Raw genomic sequence first — 281 nt, forward strand, 5'->3', positions numbered from 1 at the left:
CCTCCCCCGGCCCTCCGCTGCGGCTCAGACCCCGCCGGGCTCTGTGCGGGGGCGTTTGTTGCCCACCCGTGTGGGGGCTGTTGCAGCTCCAGGTGAGCACAGGAGCAGCCTGCACCCCACGGGAGAGCCCTGGGGCAGTGATTTTTGGGGCCTCGGGGGGGTTTAGGTGCCTGACTGCGAGTGTCAGAGATGGGCATCTTCAGCTGCACCAAAGCCAGCGCGGGCTCGCCCCGGTTTGGGGGGCCATTCCCTCCCCAGTGGTTTGCGCAGGGGGCACAGGC

This window comes from Charadrius vociferus, unplaced genomic scaffold (assembly GCF_000708025.1).
Source record: "Charadrius vociferus isolate BGI_N301 unplaced genomic scaffold, ASM70802v2 scaffold2799, whole genome shotgun sequence".
Classification (NCBI taxonomy): domain Eukaryota; kingdom Metazoa; phylum Chordata; class Aves; order Charadriiformes; family Charadriidae; genus Charadrius; species Charadrius vociferus.